Source organism: Rattus norvegicus, chromosome 16 (assembly GCF_021556685.1).
Source record: "Rattus norvegicus strain SHRSP/BbbUtx chromosome 16, alternate assembly SHRSP_T2T, whole genome shotgun sequence".
NCBI classification, from domain to species: Eukaryota; Metazoa; Chordata; class Mammalia; order Rodentia; family Muridae; genus Rattus; species Rattus norvegicus.
In genome coordinates, this window is record NC_141549.1 from 69450795 (window position 1) to 69471869 (window position 21075).

Consider the following 21075-nt stretch of genomic DNA (forward strand, 5'->3'; position numbering starts at 1 on the left):
CTTCTTGAGTTTGATTCCTGGGAAGGGGTCTAGGCTGAGACCCTAGAAGAACCCTGGGGATTAGAAGAAGGATGGGAGGAGGTTATGGATGTGATTTGTGGTGGCTCATGGGCATCTAGCCTCACTCTGAGAGAGGTTGGCTAACACTGCTGCTGAGGCTAGATATCTCAGCTACACTGAGGGCATAGCCAAAGCTGTCTTCCTGGGGGTGTGCGGTCTAAGTCAGAGAGGTGGGCGTATGTTTATTTAGGGGAAGTGCTAATGTAAAAGCACAAATAATCTGGTAATTTGAGTTTTGACAGGTAAGTGTCCTCCAGGAAAATAGACGATCTTTGTCTCATCACGTGGACCCTGTGGCTACTATTTATAGAGAGAACTGCTATGGGCACAATGCAGTCATGAGAAGACTCTCAGCACAGTGGAGCACACAGCGCTCTCTTCCTTTCTTCCCGTTTTTCTCCTCCTCCTCTTTATCTCTCCCATCTTACTCCCTACTTCTTTTTCGATAAGGACAGATCCTCAATGAACAACACCCCACACCCATTTAGAATGTCTTCCTCTAACACTGCAGGCTACTTCCAATATTTTATTTAATTCTTTTCACATTTATAGCTTATTAGTTTTCCCATATTTGTTTCTTCCATTGTCTAATATGTGTATACATCCGGAATGTGTGATTTGTAATTTTCCTGAACACATTTGTGAGGACATGTATGGGTGTCTGTGTGTGTTTATATTTCTAATGGTATACCTATGTGCATCTGTGTCGGTCAGACTTTGGCATTGGAGTCGCTGTCCATTTCATATATTGAGGCAAGGTCTGTCCACTAAACACAGAGATCACCGGTTTGGTGTCTAATAAGTTAGATTATTTCTGGGATCCTGTCTCTTTCTCCTGAGCACTGGGGTTACGGCTGGGCGGCCATATTTGCTAAGCACTCACATAGTTGCAGGATATCAGAACCCTGGTCCCACATTGCAGCAAGCACTCTCCCAGCTGAACCATCTTTTGAACCCACATTGAATGACTTTAAGGTGAATTGGAAACATCTTGCTGTGCCTGGAAAGGCCCAGAAGATGCTTAAACCCCCATTCTTCCACAGGGAAATTAAAGACCAAAGGGGTTAAATGCTCAATCAATGTCATTATGCCCTTCAAATATAGCAGAGAGCAATGCTTAAAATACAACATAGACCGTGATAGTTCTTAAAAGAAGGCATAGAGAAAAGAAGAATAAAATGGACGGATTATCCACAAAATGCCTTTATACACAAAAAGAAACAAACAAATAAAATGTTGCAAAAGCCTTGCCTGCCTTGCCTTTGTTGAGACGGCAACAAACATTCATTTTTGGTGTAAGAATGTGACAATCAACATGGATGGGGAACTCTCGAAATACCCTACCCCTGGATGAAGAGTGATATGCAATTAATGGCTTCCAAGAGGGAAAAACAAAAAGTGGCTTCCTCCAGAGATGCTAAACTCCCCTGTGCTTCCCCCCCACCGTGATAGTGTGAAACACACTTAGGTTCTCTTTCTCTCTTCTCTCTTCTCTCTTCTCTCTTCTCTCTCTCTCTCTCTCTCTCACTCTCTCTCTCTCTCTCTCTCTCTCTCTCTCTCTCTCTGTGTGTGTGTGTGTGTGTGTGTAAATAATTGAGAAGAGATTATAAGTCTCAAAGGAAGTACGGGTGATATGGGAGTAGTTGGTAGAAGAGGTATGAATGGACAGTGTCAACACAATGCTTAAGTATGACATTCTCAACAAAAAGATAGTGAGATTAATAAAGAACGGGGAAGAGATTAGGTTGATTTAATGCAGATAATCCTTCAGGATCATTTCCCTGTGTCACCCTGTACACCTGGGTACCAGAAGCACAGCAGCATCTTCCCTGTACAGAAAGCTTACAGTTCCCAGTCAGAACCATTCTTGATAAAATTCAAGCCAAAACAAGACATCTCACACGCTAAAATGCTTGAAGCACTTTAAGTAGGAATTCAATGAATTTTGCACAGTTGTACTGTCTTAATGTTCTTACCTATTAATTTTATTACCCCTGTTATTTCTAGGTCTGTTTTATTATTATTAATCTTTATTACAGTTACGGATCAAAATTCCCTTTTCTGTTTTTGCACTTTGAGTGAATTTTATTGGGTGTTGGTATTTTTATGACCTTGAGAATCTGGATTTTTGCTTTTCTTTAACTGCCCTGTGCTTGTTCTCGTTGGCAGGAGAGATTTTCATACTGCCTCATTCCATTTGTCCTCTTGTAAGGTGCTTGTCTTTCCTTGAAGTTTTGTTAAGGGCTGCAGTGGACACTCTGAAGATGGATTGACCCTACCAGGCACACAGTGGCCAGAATGAGGACTTTACTGAGTGTTCAAGGACACCTTGTGGGGTCCTGTGCACACACTCCCTACTATGGTAGTATCAGCAGCAGCGCTGTGCGGAGACCCAGGCAGTTTTCTGAGCCTCTGACATAGTGTCACTTCTTGCTTGACACTGTCACGACCCTCAGATTTCATCAGCCTCAGTCTGGCTGAACGCCTGTCTCTTCAGTTCACAGAGTTGCCATGTTACTCTGGGTCCCTGAGGCTGAAAGGTGGCTTTTGGGAGACAGGTTTTCAAAACCTATTTCTCTTCTTCTCTAAGGGATCAACAGCTGGTGCCCTCTGCGTCCGGGATCAGAAACGCATTGTCTTTTGAACCATTCTGTTTTCCAGACTGTAGCAAGAGAGCGACAGTCACCGTTATTCCTTCCTGGCTAGCATTCCTGATCAAATATGTTTATTGCTGTATCCCACCGCCCTCACACTTCACCCTGCATTATTGGATGTTAGAACCAGAAAAACACCATTTACTTATTCATTTCCATAAAATGAAAAGGAAAAAATAACCAAACTACCCCTGTAACATCTCAAATATGAAATAACTTTTTGGAGAAGGAAGCAGAGGTGACTTTGTCCATATCTTTGCATCTGAGTCCTCTTCCACCCTGACTTTTACATATACATTTCCCCCAGTAGCTTATCAAGATTTATGTCTATGTTTCTGTATCAACATCTGTATCTTATTTTATCTCTATTTCCACATGTAAATTTCATTCCTATTTGTGTAAGAATCTGTGCGTATCTGTTTTTTTTCAACCTACTTTCCCTGGGACCATCACATCTATATCAATGTAGGTAACGATGCAGATATTAAATACAGAATATTTAAAAGCATAGACTTAGGACCTCAGGATCTGTGACTTGTTCGCCAATCATGTATTGTGTCTGTTTGTGGAAATTGCACTTATCTTTCTTCACGTACAATGAGAACAGCGGCTACCTGTTTATATGGGGAAGAAGTTATAAGTTTATATGGGGAAGAAGCAAGTCACAATGTGTGAAGCAAAGAGCGTGGGTGGTGTTCAACTGCTGTGTAGATTGTCCTGCTTGCCATATCAGGTTGGAGAAGAGCTTAAAGAATACTTGGGGCTATGTTATTAGCAGTGCTTTGTTTCTTCCTGTCTTTTCGAGCCTCCAATGGCCACCTTGCTTTTAGCAACATTTGGAAGTTAATTTGCTGTTTCCTGGTTTGGTGGTTTGAATGACAATGGTTCCTCAAGGCTTATATATTTGAATGCTTGGTTCCTAGTCGGTAGAACTGTTTGGGAAGGGTTATAAGTTATGCCCCTGTTGGAGGAGGCATGTGTCAATAGGGGGTGGCCTTAGAGTCTTTGAAAACGTCCCACCACTCTCTGTTGGTGCTCTCTGCCTCTCACTTTCAGATGATGATGGAAATTCTCAGCTCCTGCTCTAGCTCCATGACTACCTGCCTTCTGCCATGCTCCCTGAGGTGGTGGTTGTAGGTCATAATCCTCTGCAACTGCGAGCCCCATAGGTCATGAAGCCTCTTTGACAACAATAGGAGAGTAACTAAGACCCCTGGGGTGGTAAGTCCATATGACTGAGGGTTTCCATTTGTATCAAGTTATATCACCTCCAGAGTTTTTCTTGGTAAGTAGCCATCTGAGAAGAGTCTTACCAGAGGGGGTCATAGAACACTTGGGAGTTACTGCTTTCGGCTTAGCGGATCCTGAAAGCCTTCTGTTAACAACCACTCAAACTCAGGCCTCAGTTTCCCCTTTCTCTCATCCTTTTTCTCTTTGTCCACACACAACCTATACTCTTGACCCCTCTGGTCTCTGTACACTTGGCAGAATCTTCCCCAGGACTTCTCAACATATTACAGTGTATCTTTTATTCCCTGCTTCTATTTCTTTATTTGTACTTCCTTCCAAAGCAAACCAAAAGAAAACAACCACCGCCACCACCAGGCTTTAGTATAGAGAGCTAGCAGCTTTCAAGGTCAGAGAGGAATTATTAATACATAGAGTTTTACTTTTGTTTTGTTACACCAGTTTCAGTATCTCAGAAATGATAAAAATTAGTAGGTATATTTATTCGTTAAGGAACACAGAAAAGAAGATTATATAGAGGTTCTGAATTTCATCTCATTTGACTTCTGATTTGAGTAAATGTGTGAAAGAGTTAACTTTCTGTTGCTGTCATACAAACCCGAGACAAGTAACTTGTAGTTTGACTACGAAAGGCCCCTATAGACTCATGCAGTTGAATATGCTCTCACCAGAGAGTGGAATTCTGATAGGGTTAGAGGGATTAGGAGCTGTGGCTTTATTGAAGGAAGCATTTCACTGGGGATGGGCTTTGATATTTCTAAAGCTCAGTGTCTCTCTCTTTGCCTATGTGAGCATCAGGATGTTAGCTTCTTCTCCAGCACTGTGTCTGCCTGCATGCCACCATGATCCCCGCCATGATCATGGACTGACCTCTGAAACGGTAAGCCAGACCAATTTAAATACTTTCTTTTGTAAGAGTTGCTTTGGTCATGGTGTCTCTTCCTAGCAATAGAACAGTGGACAGGAACCAACTTCCACAGAGATAAGGTTGCTTTTGGCTCACAGTTTCACAGCTTTCAGTCCATTGCCTCTGGAGCTTCAGGCTTGTCCAAAGGGAGTGCATCATTGCAGAAACAGGGGTCAGGTTGAAACCATAGCCAGAACAGGAACAAAGAAAACAAAGAGCAAGAGACCAGGGTTCTATGATCGAAGACTTCAAGGGAACACTCCTAATGACTAAAGCTGCAGCTAGGCCCCAGACCCTAAAGATTTTGATACTTCCCAATACCAAAACTCCAGGGAATAAGCCTTCAACACAGCGGCCTTTGGGACAAATGAAGGAGTTATAGCAGAGCCATGTCTGCAAGAGAGAGGTTCTCGTTCTGGGTCTCAGACAGAGCTCTCATTTTTCTTTCTCCTGGTTGCTGTCAATAGGAGTCTGTAGTTATATTTTCTTTCTCTTGAGTCATCAGACAGGATTTGTGAGGACACAGGACCCCACTTCTCCTGAATAAGGCTGTTGGATACCAAGCTCTTTCCTTCTACCTCTTCAGCTCCAGATGCTTCTCTCTTAGTTGCCCTGTAGGGAAGAATAAAGGGATGGAGGGGGGAGGGGAAATGATCGAATTTTTCAATCTATTACCTGTAGGCGCTCAGATTGCTGTATATTTATTCCACGTGACTCCAAGGGCTTAAAAATGACAGCTGTTTTCTTCTCTAACTTGTGGGTTGTGCACACTTGTGTTGGAATTGGGCTATTTTTAATGTGCTGTGCTCGCTGAGTGTGGGTAGAGCTCTGCTTTATGTAGGCACAAAGGTGGAAGAAACAACTAGAAACTGGACTTGTTCCAAGCTGAAGGAAGGTAACTGCTGAGTCCTGACAGATTTGCTGTTGCTTCCAAATCCAGTAAATGGCATGGCTGATTGTACAAGCTTACAAATGAAGACAATGAAATAATAGGTAATGTTTTCCTATTTAAGAAATCAGAGCTCATGATTGATTGTCCTGTGTCTGACTTCAGCCCTGCTGAGGACTGGAGAGGGAATTAATGGGGCTGCATTTAGTGTTTGTCAGCTGCAGTGAGCTGGGCTTGGTTTAAAAGGTAAAAGTGTGTGGCTCTTTTAGAGTAAATGCTTTCCTGTAAGCAGATATTAAAAGATGACATTGTTGATAGATCTACCCAGTTCTCTAACAGTAGGATATAGGCGTCTCTGGGATCCATCTTGCTAATGTACAGGTCCCTCGGATGACACTGTACTTTATCATCACACCTTACAAACCAAATACATATGCACATCGTGAAGCATTACTTAGCATTTGTCATGAGAGCAAAAGGGTCCAGCAGCAGCTCTATACCCTGATGCATTCTCTAAATTAATCCATTGAGGGATATCGAATCACTTAATCACAACACAGACTTACTGCCTTGGTAGGCACGCTCTCCCTTCATTAGATTTAATATATTTCTCATTATACAAATCTGCTGCTGTGACAATAAGTCTTGTTCATAAATCAGTTTGCCCTTTTGCTTTGCGGATGCGGAGAACTTTCATCAAACAAGACATAAATGGGGCTGGTTAGACAGGAGGTCAGAGCAGTCATTGCCAGATATTAATGTCTATTCATTAAGATGATTTTTAATTGCATAGCTTAATGGGAAGAGGTAAAACAATTATGATTCTAACTTCTTGTTTACACCATTAAACAAGAGAAAGGAAATGTAGTCAGGTAAAGCACTCAGAATTCCTAAGATATGGCCCCAAACTTCTCATCATTCCTTCTGATGTAGACCAAATGTTTAGGCAAACAGAAATTACAGCAGTTTCTGTCCCATTACCCTAGTGGATGAGAGCCTAATTTAACCCCTGAGACCTAGAGAACATAAGTGACTTAGTACATGCAAAGTTTTGAAAGCACTTAGGAGTAGATTTAGGTTATCAGAGCTAAATATGTTTATTGACCTCAGACGAATTTATTTTTGCTTTCTACGGTAGCGTAGTATGTTCCAGACTAAACTGGACAGTATTTCCATAAGTCAAAATCTGATTCATTGTGTATTTAACTCACATTCTGGCACCGTATTGACTTTCTCTGTATTTTCTTGATCGTAGCCTCCAAAGAATTGTCTCCGTTATTGATCTTTTCAAAGAACAAGCTTTTCTTTTCCATTGATCATTTCAACTGTTTTCATTATGTTATTACTTTATTTCATTAATGTCTATTTTTATCTTTGTTAATCTTTCCTCCTCTCGTTTGTCCTTTTATTAGCTTTCCTGTGTTGAAATTTTGTTTTGGTTTGTCTGCTCTACACCTAAGATACACAGAAATGCATCAATAACATTTGGCTATTGTCCTTTTATTAGCTTTCCTGTGTTGAAATTTTGTTTTGGTTTGTCTGCTCTACACCTAAGATACACAGAAATGCATCAATAACAACCTCTGGCTCCTTTCATACAGTTTGTCTGATTACTTATTTTATTCAAAAGCTCACAAAGATACCATCCCAAGCCAAAGGCTGGACTTTGCAGTGTCTTCATCTAGCCAAGTGGCTTGGCTTAGAGTTTTATTGCTGCAAAGATTCAGCATGGCCCCTGCAACTCTTATACAGGAAGGCATTTAGTTGGGACTGGCTAACAGTTCAGAGGTTTAGTCCATTATCATCATGGCAGGAAGCCTGGCAGTATATAAACAGACATAGTGCTGGAGAAGGAGGTGAAATTTCTTCATCTGCCTTCATAGGCAGCAGGAAGAAATAATGAGGCACTGGGCCTGGCTTGAGCATCTGAGACCTCAGAACCCACCCCCCAGTGACACAGTTCCTCCAGTAAAGCCACACCTACTCCAACAAGGCCACACCTCCTAATAGTGCCACTCCCTATGGGCCTATGGGGGCATTTTCATTAAAATCACCACATGACCTCATTGCTCCATCTGCCTCTCTTACTCTGAGATGAAAATCATAAAAGAATTAGGTATTTGTTTCCATGGTCCTGGTATATCGATACCTGAAGCTGTGTCTTTTTTTTCTTTTTTTCCGGAGCTGGGGACCGAACCCAGGGCCTTGTGCTTGCTAGGCAAGTGCTCTACCACTGAGCTAAATCCCCAACCCCTGAAGTTGTGTCTTTATGGTGGTGTTTACATATTTCATGAAAGGAGCACTGTGTTTTATATATTATTTTGTAAACTCTTATTTACCTGGTTCATGCAGGAATTTATTCTGCAATTGTCTAGGTATTGTGTTTTTCATGTGTCCCATACATTAAATGTAGACTACCGTTTAAACCCTTTTTACCTTTAACCACTTTCTCTGGTTTGCTCTGAACCTCCAGAGAGTAAGAGCGATAGAAAGTCTGTCTCTCAGAATACGGCCATGTCTACTCCTACTCCACTAAGTTCTTTTTCTTGCTTTATATATTTTTAAGCTCATTGTAATAAAGATGGATATACATCCTTTACTTTCAACGCTGTGGAGATGGGCAGAAACTGGCCAATCTCTGTCTGTTCAGAGCTTGCAGGGTCGCCAATGGACCTCTTACCATTAAGAAACAGCTGTTTTATACTTCTGATAATACTTTTGTTGTGAAGTATATACGACCTGACATTTATATAGAAATATTAACTAGGCAAAAGACTCAAGCCATGATGAATATAAAGAAGAAAAGAGATAAATGCATTTTACAGGAAAGACAAGGCGAAGAGCCTTAGAACCTATGAACAGATCTTAACCTCACTCAGGAAAGTGATGCTCGCTGAAATTCCCCCGATATATTATTTCTCACCTATGATATCTAAGTAATTGAAATATTTGCAATCCAGTGTGTTACTAAGACTTTCCTACGTGGAAGAAACAGGCTTTCCTACGTGGGAGCTGGTTGTTTGCAGGAACGGGTTTTGTGTGAGGATTTTACCAGGATCTAACACAATTGCATTTAGTCTTTGATCAGAGTCTTTCATTCTACCTTGAGGAAAGTCCTTAAGATACATAATGTATATCTTCCCAGTTACTCAGTGTGGCTTTACTTGCAATACCAAAGGTGTGGAAGCAACCAGTGCTCTTCAATAGCAGTTGCCTGAGTGAACTCTAGCACATCACCAAAATGAAGCTCCAGGCGGCTCTGAGACAGCTGTGTGGTAGTGTAGTGCTCGTGGACCAAGGCTAGTTGTTAACAGGCAGCATAATGAAGGGGAAAGCAGGTCACAGAGCAGAATGTGCTGAATGTGAGAAAAGTGAATTTATGCCCAACATTTAAACTCATCTTTTGCAAAACAGAAATACAGAGGAGGTAAACTGGCAACTGATGGAAATGGCTGCCAACAGTTGTGTGAGTGAATGTGTGTGTGTGTGTGTGTGTGTGTGTGTGTGAGAGAAAGAGAGAGAGAGAGAGAGAGAGTGAATGTGTGTGTATGTGTGTGTGAATGTGTGTGTGTGAGTGAATGTGTGTGTGTGAGTGAATGTGTGTGTGAGTGAATGTGTGTGTGTGTGTGTGTGTTGCAATCCTTCTGAGAATCCAGTTTTGAGGTTAACCATGTATATTTGACACATTCCAAAACTTACTTGAAATTAAGCATAAGTAGAAAAAGAAAATCTCTATCAAACTGACATAGGGGTAACAATGATTTCTTTTTTTTTTTTTTTTTTTTTTTTGTTCTTGTTTTCGGAGCTGGGGACCTAACCCAGGGCCTTGCGCTTCCTAGGTAAGCACTCTACCACTGAGCTAAATCCCCAGCCCCAACAATGATTTCAAAATCTTTCTTTGTATATACTTAGTAAAATGTATTGTATGGGCAAAATGTCTGCAATGAAATCTTAAATTTCATCAGGCCATTTACCGGCAGCAGTAAAAAATGGTACACTACAATATAGTTAGAATTTTTTCCCTATGAAGAGAGTAAAAAATTAAAAAGTCCTGTGATCAGAATTCAAGTTAGCAAAACCAGTGTGAAGGCTGCCTTTGAAACATGGGCACTCTAATGACAATGGGTACACGGAGAGACCTCATCTCACTAGAACTATCTTTCCCTAGGAAAGACAGCCAAAGCAGCTCCAAGAAATGGCTGATGCCAAGTGAGCTGGAACAGCACAAGGTAGTGTCTGTGGATTGCTTGCAGCATAAAATAAGAAAGTGCTCAGAGACTAATGAGATTCTATCTGAGGGACAGAAAAGTCAGTTTGAAGAGGTGTCATTGAGTGCATTTGGCACAGTCTGAAGATCAAAAAGTAATGACTATAATCCACTACAGCACGTGGAATGAATAAAACGTCAGGTTGGACCTGGCTTTAATACAGAGTAATATTAGTTAATACATGTAGAAGAATGATAGAATTAAAAAAAATCCCCCTTTCAAGGCACACAGAGCAGACACTTCTTTAATTCAGGTGAACATCAGCAGTCAGGGCTAATGCTGTTACACGAACTGTTTGGAAGGAGAATGCTCACAGAAGGCAAATGGATCACCTTGCGGATGAGTTATTCAAAGGGGAAATGCATTGTCTAAGAGAGATCTGCTAGGTGATATGGTATCCCAGTAGATGCAGTGTTGTCCACAGTGGGACGAGCCAACGGTGAGCCAATGCCAAGCAAAGAACCACACCTGTGAGCTCAATTTAGCCAAAGGAATGTAATTTGAATCCATTCCAGGATCAAGGGATGTTCTGCAAGGTAAGGCATAGCTGTAATATCCAGCAATTTGGAGTCTGTCTTAGTTAGGGTCTTATTGCTGTGAACAGACAACCATGACAAATGTAAGTTTTATAAAGGGCAACATTTAATTGGGGCTGGCTTACAGGTTCAGAGGTTCAGTCCATTATCATCAAGGGGGGAGCATGGCGGCATCCAGGCAGGCATGGTGCAGGAGGAGCAGAGTTCTACATCTTCACCTGAAAGAAGCCAGGAACAGACTCAGCATCCTAGGAGGAACTAGGAGGAGGGTCTCCAAGCCCACCCCACAGTGACACACTTCCTCCAAAAGGCCACACCTTCTAATAGTGTCAATCCCTGGGTCAAGCATATGCAAACCATCCCATTCCATTCCCTGGCCAAGCATATGCAAACGGTCACAGAGTCCCAGGAAAGAGGACTTCCATGAGGCTATTTGAACTGCCCAATGAATTCCAGATGAACCTAGGCTATGGTGTGAGACTCTGTCTCCAAAGAAAAAAGTACCTAGGCAAGGTATTCATTCAAAGATAATGTTCAATAATAACACAAGGAAAGCCTGATAATAGATATGAGAGGTCCTTGACGATAATTGGTTTGATTTAAAAAATGATTATTGTCATAGAAGAATAAATATGGGGATAAAGAATAAAGAAGAGGAGAAGCAGAGAGAGGAGAGAGAGAGAGAGAGAGAGAGAGAGAGAGAGAGAGAGAGAGAGAGAGAAGCAAAGAGACCATACACACAGAGGCAGACAGACAGACAGATGTGCGTGAGGTGAGGGTTTGTTTAGCCGCTAAAGCAATTCCTAAACCATGACCCAACATTCTGAAGTAGTTACAAAGGACAGTAAAGGAACAATTCAGGGTGCCCAGATAGGCACTGGCACTTAGCTAATGTGCAGAATTGGGATTACTGTATTACTGTATATATTCTCTGAACTATAACTATTGCATTGTTATTGTTATTAACTATAACTGGTGCATACAGGATGAAGTATTTGTGAATGAAGAATCGCTGTATCTTCAACTTCATGTGACGGGAGAAGAAAGACCGGTACCTAGAAATGCAGAGGGAACAAGGAATAAGACAGGGGAAAGGAGAAAGCTAAAAATGCAAAGGGGGAATGGAAAGTGTGTGTGTGTGTGTGTGTGTGTGTGTGTGTGTGTGTGTACAGGCGCACAGCAGAGAGAAATGAAGGAGGGAGAAATGGAGAGGTAGGAGTAGGACACACAGATAGAAGAAGTTGATGGATATACAGGTAGCTTGCATTAATCTTTCAACTATTTTAACCTGTTTCACATTCATAGGCAAGTCGCGCAAAGCAAGAGGTAGACCAGACAGAGGAGCAAAGCACATTCGCACCGACAGCATGCAAACAGCCCTGATGCACTTGAACTGCGTGCCTGGTGCTGTGCTCTGGATCCGTGCCTGGGAGTAGGCAGCTCAGGGGTACCTTGAGGCTTTTGAGAAACGCAATGCCAAGCTTCATACCATAGGATCTGAGTCAGATCCAGGACTCTAACCCAATCCCGAGGCAATTCTCTTTCCTGCTAGGCTTTCTGAGATGCTGGTGTGGAAGACGTCACGGTAAGTGTATTTTCGGCCAAATGCGAGCAAGTGTCCAGATGCTTTCTTTCTGTGCAGCTGCGACTGTAAGACTGTCCACAGTTTGTGTAAGTTAAATGGCTGTACGGGATGTATCCGTGGACCATTTTCACCCCTAGAAGAACGTAAGACAGTAACTCCACAATGATATTTATTTCAGGGCAGGCAGCCTGTGAGTCAATAAGGAAGCCAACTCCAAGCAAAGACTCGGGTGGGATTGTGCACGTTTATTTCTGTATCTCCTTTTATCAATTTCAGGAGCGCTAAGTGGCTCAGCGGAGGGAGCAGCCAAGTGTCTGAGGATTCTGCCCCTGCTTCCTCTGGCTCAGGGTTTCCGGACTTCATTTGAACAGCTTTCTACTTTTGTCAAGGAGACGGCTGACTCCACGAGGGAATTGTCAACTAGTAAAGCCCTTTCTTCAGAAAGTGTGAATCGATGGTGACTGTAAAAACCCAGGATCTGGGGAAGATTTCCTGAAACTGTGCGTGAGCACCTGTAAGCCTGCTGTTTCTCAGCCTCCTTAAGAGTGACATCTTAGCATCCCTCTCTTCCTAATCCATTTGCCCAGAGATGGCTACAGAAGGTTTTCTCTGTCTGTCAACCCTCTCATGTAGAAATAGTTCTATATCCTTTTAAACGCCTTGCAACACTGCTACCATCTCTGGTCCATCATTTCTTACATATGTGTGCATTTAATTAATCCTGCGTACGAATTAATTTGATTGGCTGCATCTCTTCCCATTTTCCTGTTAAGCCTTGGTAAGAAGTGTGTGTGTGTGTGTGTGTGTGTGTGTGTGTGTGTGTGTGTGTGTGCATTCGTGCGTGCCCACCTGCCTGCCTGACACAGTATACAGCTACACATCAGAGACTAGAGAAATACTTTCAGGAGTCCGTTCTCTTTTATCATCTTGATTCTGGGGATTTAGCACCCTACCCACTGAGCTCTCTCACCAGCCCAATTTTCTCATTTTGAGACTGGGGTTGATGTCTTTTCCTGGTTTATTTCTCCAGGACAATGTGAGGAACTAATACATACTTGAAGCCAGCCCACTTTCCTCTGTCTTTTCTTTTGAGATAATTACAGGTTCACATGCAGTTGGGAGAAACAATACAGTTAAATCTTGTACATTTTCCCCCAGGTTCCTATCGTGTTGGTTGTACAATTACGGTGGGGCACTGTAATCTACTCACTGATATTGTTCAGATCCACCAGTTTCATGTGCATTTATTTGCACATGTGTATACATCTAGTTCTCTTTTAATTTCCCCAGGCTGCTATAACAATAAACCACCTAGCTTACTTACAATAATACGAAATTTTCTTTTCTTTGTGATGGGGACTAGACTTCCAAATATTAAGGTGTTTCTGGGGTTGGGCTTCTTCCAAAGTCTCCAGGGGAGGAGTCGTGTACGTCTTTTCCAGCTGTCACTAATTTTTTGGTGTACCACCCTATTCCCTGTTGCTAATAACACAGTATCAAAAACCAGTAAGTAATGAGTGAAATAGGTTATTTGAGCTTAGTTCTGGTCCTACGATCATTGAAGAATTGAGAGGAGGGATTAAGGGAGGATAAGGGCCTTGAGAGAGAAAGTGCTTGAGAGCCACCACCAGACTTGGCCTTCATGATGATGGAGGAGTCACACCCTGAGGCAGCACGGGGCATCATGTAGTTAGATATGAAGAATATACATATGTATATGTATGTATATATGTATAAATAATATGTAATTAAAATGGATAGAACCAGGAATCGTCATATTTAGCAAAATTAGCCAGAACTAATAGAACTATTACATATTCTCTGTACTATGCAGAATCATATATATGTACACACACACACACATACACACACACATATGTGAATGATGATTCTTGGTTCTACACATTTTATTTTGGAAATTACACAGTATTTTTGTTACTACTACAGTTCATAATTGCTACCTTTTCTGTTGCAATAGTAAAATAGCACAACCAAAAGAAACTTAAAAAAGGAAATTTTATTTTAGCTCACGGTTCCAGAGGGACAGACTCTTCATGGAAGGGAAAGAATCAAGAAGCTGGCTGGTCACATTTCATTCACTTACAGGAGGCAGAGAGGGGGCAAGAAGTGGGGAGAAGCTCTAAACCAGCAAAGACTACCCCCAGTAAGAAACTTCCTCCTGCAAGGCAGCATACCCCAAAGGTTCTATAACCTCTTCAAACAGCATCACCAACTGGGGATAAAGTCTTCAAATAGGTGATGTTTACATATACCATGTTTTATCAGTTCATTGGTTAATACACATATAGGCTAGTTCCATAAGTTGGCTATGGTGAATAAAGATAGTGAGACTAGAAGTATGAATATGCTATAGTTACTTGGAAATTGAAAATCACGTTTTTCATTTTCTTCCCTCTCTTGAGAATGTGCTCACATGGGTAGAGAGAATAACTATTGCAACACACTCAGTTGTTTTCAGACTTCATAGCTGACATCTTATGAAAAACTTGAATGTCCTTAGCTCCTAAATATTGGGGATTTGGAACTGAGTATATATATTTGTGGACCCAATTCAGCACATAAGAAATGAGAAATATTAGGCAATTTTATCACACAGATTTGTGTGGTATCTTTTCACTGGACAGAAAGACTAGTTCTATCTCAATAAAGATCATCTCATAGCTATGGATAATCTTTTACATTTTTTCTTCATTCTTGTGAAGTGTAAGAATAGCATTCCTCTCCTCTATATTTTTCATTGATATCTATGCATCTGTGTCTATGTATGTATGTATGTATGTATGTATGTATGTATGTATCTATCTATCTATCTATCTATCGTTTCATCTATAGACCTGTTTATCTATATAATTCATAGATCTTTTCCAATGCAGAAAATTTTATTTAAACATGTCTCTATAATTATGTCATTTAAAAGCTATTATGTAAATGAGATTATACAGATCATTGTATAGCCCAAAGTATTGTACTAACACACACATAGACACACACAGACACACACAAACACACACACATACACACACACATACAGATCCACACAGTTATACACACACAGACACACACAGATACACACACAGATATACACAGACACACACACAGACACATACACAGACACACACACAAACACACACAAACACACACACAGACACACACAGAGATCCATACAGACACACACACACACAAACACACACACAGACACACACACAAACACACACACACAGACATACACACAAACACACACACAGACACACACACAAACACACAGAGACACACACACACATACACACACAGACACACACAAACACACACACACAGATCCATACAGACACACACACAGATCCATACAGACACACACACAGACACACACACAGACAGATACACAGACACAGACACACACAAACACACACACAGACACACACACAGACACACACACACACAAACAGACACACACACAGACACATACACAGACACACACACATACACACACAGATCCACACAGACACACACAGACATACACACATACACACACACATCCACACACAGATCCACACATACACACACACACAGACACACACACATACACACACACAAACACACACAGGCACACACAGACACACACACAGATCCACACAGACACACACAGACATACACACATACACACACAAACACACAAACACACAGACACACACATACACACACATACACACACACATACACACACAGAGATACACACACAAACACACACACACAGACACACATACACACAGACACACATACAAACGGTATATATTGAGATGTTCTTATGGATTTTCTATGCCAAGAAATGTCAAGAGTTTCAGAGTGTGATTTTTTCTCCCTCAGTTATTTTCTTCTCTTGATTTGTGTTGTATATTGGTCCGTACTTTACTCTTCCGTATCTTCTTGACCAAGGGAAGATTTGGGGTCACAGGAAATGTTTGTTGTCGGATGAGAGAATAGAGATTCTGATTGTACTCTGACCCTTCACTGTACCTTTATTTATTTATTATTTACAATGTGAATGATCATAATTCTTAATGCAATATCATAACATTTCCAATCTATGGAACTCTTCTGTCGACTATGACAGGAGAAAAACCAATAATATACCAGCCACCGAAGGACACAGTATTTGAATTATATGGAAATGGGAAAAATGTTCTGCCCCTCCCTTAACTTTTTGAAGCATAGACATGCATGGATACGGAAGACACGTGATTTTGTAACCTACTCACCTGACTTTCAGTTACTATAGTTGGGAGGAAGGCATCATCTGATTTTTTTTTATTTTTCTTTTTTTAAAATTAATTAATCAATTTACATCCCAAATGGTGCTCCTACATGGCAGTCTCTCCTTTACTAACTCCCTCCCCAAAACCCCCTCCTCTTTGCCTCTTGATATCCCCCCACCCTATCAAACCAAGTCTCTGCAGGATCAGGCTCATTGAGAGACATGATCTGCAAAGATTGAATACTGTTACTATAGAAACATTATTCCTGGTGTTATTCACCAATATGCTTAATCCAACTGCCCACCACGGTGTCTTATGCACCATGCTCGTTTTAGGTCCACTCTCTAAGCATAAGGTATCAAATTACATTTCTAAAGAGACAGAACTGAAATGGTATTTGGAGGACTCTAAATAAAGCCAAAGGGTGATTGCTCATGGAGGCCAAGCCATTTTCTTACTAGAGAGTAAGTGGGGTCTATCTCCAAGCTTCTTCATTGTCTGACATTACAGCTACTTTTGTCTCCTGCAAGTGTTGTAGCAATTTAGCAATCTATAGACCTGACTCCTTTCCATAAACATGCATCCTGTTAGCTGCCTAATTCAAACTCACACACGAATTCTGAGACGTTTGCTTATCACGAGCTATAATTTAAATGTAACCTCTATAGAAGCCATTCAGCAGTGCCTGTGTGTAAAGTGTAATTTAGTCTGTAGAAGCAATCTTTCCCTCTACCTTCTAATATGTGAGCTTGTTTGCTAAATAATCATTGGAGCATTTTGCTCAAAGCAGTGGTTTTATGTATTTTCCCCCACCACCACTCATAAACATTGCCAAGGTAAATGAGACTTCTTTGGAAACTGCTACTGTCATGTAGTTTTCATTTGAAAATGTCACAATAAAGCTGTTCTCTTTGATGCCAAGATGTGTGGAATGTTGGCACATGATAAACACGGCGCCTAAACACGTAACATAATGAATGGCCCAACTTTCTTTAAAATGAGAGGCCTTTTGTTATTGTTATTCTAAAGGGTCTGGATGGGGGACAGAGATGGGAGTAATGTAGAATTTATACAAAGCAACAAAGGTAGGAGTTTAGAGGAAATTATTATTATTTGCAGCTTGAACCAAATGGAAAGGAAGAGAAATTTGGGAGGAAAAAAATGTACTTCAAATAAGTGAAATGGAGATTACAGTCCCGACTATGCCATTAACATCAAATTACAAGAGGCTCTCCCAGAAGTCAGCTGGAGGCACAGAGTAAAAGCAAAGTTTTAAAGGTATAATTTAAGAAGTACAGGGAACATCCAAATAGAAGGAGAGCTATAAAGACAGCAACATAAGGAGAGACATCTATCTATTATCTATCTATGTATCTATCTATGTATCTATGTATCTATCTATGTATCTATGTATCTATCTATCTATGTATCTATGTATGTATGTATGTATGTATGTATGTATCTATCTATCTATCTATCTATCTATCTATCTATCTATCTATCTATCTATGTATCTATCTATGTATCTATCTTTGCATCTATGTATGTATGTATCTATCTATCTATCTATCTATGTATCTATCTTTGCATGTATGTATGTATCTATGTATCTATCTATCTTTGTATCTATCTATCTATGTATCTATCTATCTACCTACCTATCACTTATCTATGTATCTATGTATCTATATACCTATGTATCTATTGATGTATGCATATATCTATCTCCATATGTATGTATGTATGTATGTATGTATGTATGTATGTATCTATCTATCTATCTATCTATCTATCTATCTACCTACATATCAGTTATCTATGTATCTATTGATGTATATATGTATCTATCTTCCTATCTATAGAGATATTATACATACACAATTATATATATAATTACTGTGTATTCATTGTGCATGTATGCATAAGGAGTACACAGGGACATTTCATACAAGTATATAACAGCTTCAATATCTTTCTGTCACATGATACTTTGCTCATTTTCGCCCGTTCCCGTCCCCACAGTCCCCATTATTCCTTTTGATGCATTTGCATCTGCTCTCATGTCACATACACTCATACATGGTTCTATGTATCTGTATAATATCCAGGCACCAGAAATGAAGAAAAATGTGATATTTATCTTTCTGAAATTGATTTGGTGTGCTTAACATGATTGTCTCCTGTTATGTCCATTTTCCTGTAAATGGTATAACTTCATTTCTCCTAGGCCTGAAAAGTTTCACTGTGTAAATATAGCATAGCCTTCTTTACCCTTTCTCTGTTGAACATCTAGGTTGCTCCTAGAATGTCCATATTGCGAAAAGTGCTTCAGTAAACACTGACGTACAACTATCCCTCTGGTATTTTGACTTGGGGGTCCTTTGAGTAAGTACCCAGGAGTGATGTGACTGGACCACATGCATCGTCATTATTTAGTTCCTTGAGGAACTTCTATGATGATTTCCATAGAAATCTTTCCAACCACACCATATGTGAGGGAGGGGTTCCATTTGTCTGCATCCTTGTCAGGATTGGTTATTTACTAAATTAATGACTGCCATTCTGACTAGGGTAGAGTGGAATTGCAGTGCACTTTTGATTTGCATTTCTCTGATGACCAGTGAGGTTGAGCAGTTTTCCATGTTTATTGTTGATTTTCAGTTCATGTTTTGAGTATTTTCTATTCCTTCCATTAATTCATTTGTTAACTGGGTTGTTTGATTTGTCGAATTTAGCCTTTGGAGTGCTTTGAATATTCTAGGTATGAATTCTTTGTCAGATAGACATTTTAAAGAGATTCTCTCCCATTTACAGGCTGTCTCTTCACTTGATTAACTGTTTCCTTTGCTGTGCAGAAATGATGTCCCATTTGTCAATTGTTGGCATTATTTCCTGGTGCCTGAGAACTATTTAGGAATCCCTTATCTATGTTTATATCTTGAAGTGTTTTCCTTAATCTGTTTCTCTGTTTCAGAGTTTCAGGTTTAATGTTAGGGTTTTTGGTCCAGTTGGACTTGAGTCACATATAGTATAAGAGTTGGGGATCCAGTGTTATTCTTTTCCATGTAAATATACAGTTTTTCCAGCACTATTTGTTGAAGAGGCTGTCTTCAAGAGACAATCATTCATTCATATAATATATATTTGAATATATTATAATTTGATACAAGCTAGAGTTATCTGAAAGGAGGGAACCTTCATTGAGAAAATGTCTCCATAAGATCCAACTGTAAGGAATTGATAGAGAAGGGCCCCGTGCATGGTGGAAGGTACCACCCTTGGGCTGGGTTCTAGAAGAAAGCAGGTTGAACAAGCCATGGAGAGCAAAATAGCAAGCAGCACTTCTCTATGGCCTCTGCATCATCCCCTCCCTCAAGGTTCTGGCTATATTTGAGTTTCTGTCATGACTTTCTTTGATGATGAACATCAATAAGAAAATATGAGCCAAATAAACCCTTTTCTCCACAACGTGTCTTTTGTCATGGTGTTTTGTTGAAGCAGTAGAAACCCCAAATAAGACAAGTTGTCATCAGTTTTCTGTGGGATTGCTGTGATAGACACGACCACATTTTTGGGGAGGATTGTGTAAGGACTGTGAAACTCTAGGCTAGAAAGGCCATTGAGGGGTGAGAGCTCACTCCTAACATCAGCTTAGGATGTTCTTTAGGATGATAAGAATGTTTGGAGAAGGGCAGAAGGTGGAGGCCTGGGTTGTGAAGTTACAGAAACAAATTTAAAGACTCTATCAGGGGGCTGTTTGCTATTTTGAATTAAGATTCTGTTTTTCTGGTCAGCTGGAGCTGAAGAGTCAGTCGTGATTAACAAGACAACCGCACCACTGAAGTGAAATCATTGTGTTAGTGGGACAATTGTTGCTACTTAGCTGGAGCTGAGAAATTGGTGTTGATTAAGAAGATACCAGGATCACTGAGGTGAAATCTTCTGGACCATGTTTCCCGAGAGTTATACTTAAGCTCTATTCCAGAACTGGCTAAGGTTGTATCTTCTGCTGGCAGCCAAATTTGGTAGTATCTAAGTCTCCCAGGTGGTACTGGTTTTGAAAGCGTGACAGCGTCATGGAGAACAGCTGAGGCTTGGCCCTGTGAGATGCCATTGCTGATGGTGCAGCTTTAGCAGCTGAAGGCCTGGGATTGAAGCGATCATGGCAAAGAAGTTGAGGCTTGGCACCATGGAGATAGCCTATGAGAGGCTACTGGTGAAATTGCAGCCCAGTTGTAAGCAGAAGACCAGCGTTTTGGAGATGCTCAATAGCAAGACATGACAACTAAGGAAAGCAAAATTAATGGAGTGGAGCTGGCCTGGCTTGGACTACAAACTGTGCGTGATGCAGAAGGCAGAGGGAGAAGTGAGGCAAACCCTTTGGAGCAGTCCAGAACATCATGAGTTAATTCACCTATTGGACCTGAATTATTTACACTTTTGTACTTGATTTTGCTTGTATTTGAATGTGACTATGCCCCAGTTCTTCCCTCATGAAGTAAAAAAGGATTTATTTTTGATTTTACTGGAGCCATCCGTTGAGAGACTTTGAATTTTAAAAGACTTTGGACTTTAAAAGAGATTGGCTATTTTTAAAGGGACCAAAGTTTTAATGTGTTCCAATTTATAGACTGTGGGACTTTAAAAATAAAGTTAT

The 21075-nt window shown here is 40.6% G+C and overlaps 1 protein-coding gene and 1 long non-coding RNA gene across 1 annotated transcript in view; both read left to right on the forward strand.

The window, feature by feature from the left end:
* LOC102556287 (uncharacterized) overlaps positions 1-12821 on the forward strand; it is a 70512-nt gene extending 57691 nt beyond the window's left edge. Inside the window, exon 3 of the long non-coding RNA XR_015639986.1 lies at positions 12424-12821. This is a non-coding gene — a long non-coding RNA (uncharacterized LOC102556287). The remainder of the gene's footprint in view (positions 1-12423) is intronic.
* Erich1 (glutamate-rich 1) overlaps positions 1-21075 on the forward strand; it is a gene marked incomplete at its 5' end in the record, with an annotated part of 52793804 nt that overhangs the window by 38580235 nt on the left and 14192494 nt on the right.